Here is a 1,338-nt window from a genome sequence, read left to right as displayed (position 1 = left end):
TATATATATATATATATATATATATATATATATATATCAACGAGTGAAAGAAAACTAAGCTTCCTTATTAGATTTCAACATGCTTCTGCCTGGCGGCAAATTTAAATGTGCATATATAAAGAGAGGTAGGGATGGCTTCGGCTATTTCCGTACATGTTGAAAAACATAAATGATTTAACGAAAAACTATAATTCACCTATATATAGAATGGCTGCGATTCAATTTCGAATAATGCCTTAGGTTGGATATTCTCTCAAACACGAGCAGCACGGATGTTTGTTTCTTTTCAGTCCTCTTAGCAGCTTACAGTTTTTAGACAGATGTGGCAATGATGTGTGCCCCTTGCAATAGATGTTACCAAGCATGCATTTAAAAACACAACCAGATATAACTAACCTGTGTAATTCGTTTGTACAAAGAAGCGATGTGTCAGCCTAGCATTTTGTCGTCGGATTTCATGTCGGAGAACGACTTCTTATGGAATATGTGTATATACAACACACGCACGTCAGATGATATCAGCGAGTAGTGAGAAGAATTCTTAATAATCTATATTGTCTATATATTTAATTTGGCTAAAATGATATTCGTCGTGAATGCACAAGCAGTGGAATTTTCTTAAATATCATGCATTTATATGAAATTAAAACGCTACAAATAAGTGTTGATATTTTTGAGCTGGTGGTTAGGAATTGAGGTCAAGAAGTCGAGTATTTGCGCATGTTGTTTATAATGTGACATATAGTAACAGGAAGCCAGACAACTTGATAATCCTCGGAGATAGAAATAAATTAGTTAGTTTAAAGTAAGAAAGACAGGAAAGAAGAATATAAAATTAGACAGAGTGTAGAGGAGCATGGAAGGGCGAAAAAAGAAAGAATAAAAGCATGCTGAACTAAATATTTGAGTAATGACACTGTTGGATTGAAGTACTGTCACAGTATTATCAAATATATGTTATGGCAGGAAAGGAAGTTCCGTCTACGTATATTTTTCCATAGTTTTACACACACACACACACACACACACACACACACACACACACACACACACACACACACACACACACACACACACACACAAACACACACACACGCACACATGCACACACGCATGCGCGCGCGCACACACACACACACACACACACACACACACATGATTTCCTATAGAAGGTAGGGAAGGAATCTAGCATGGGTGGAGCACTGATCAGTTTGGGCAAATCAAAACCTTTCGATTGGATCGACCATCAATACTTAGAGGCTGTCCTCGCGGTGGTTTGGTTCGGTCCCATTTTCAGAGGCTGAATCATTGCAATGCACAGCGACATCTTTTCGGTGG

Source organism: Octopus bimaculoides, chromosome 2 (genome assembly GCF_001194135.2).
Source record: "Octopus bimaculoides isolate UCB-OBI-ISO-001 chromosome 2, ASM119413v2, whole genome shotgun sequence".
NCBI classification, from domain to species: Eukaryota; Metazoa; Mollusca; class Cephalopoda; order Octopoda; family Octopodidae; genus Octopus; species Octopus bimaculoides.
Note: the sequence above shows the minus strand (reverse complement) of the source record.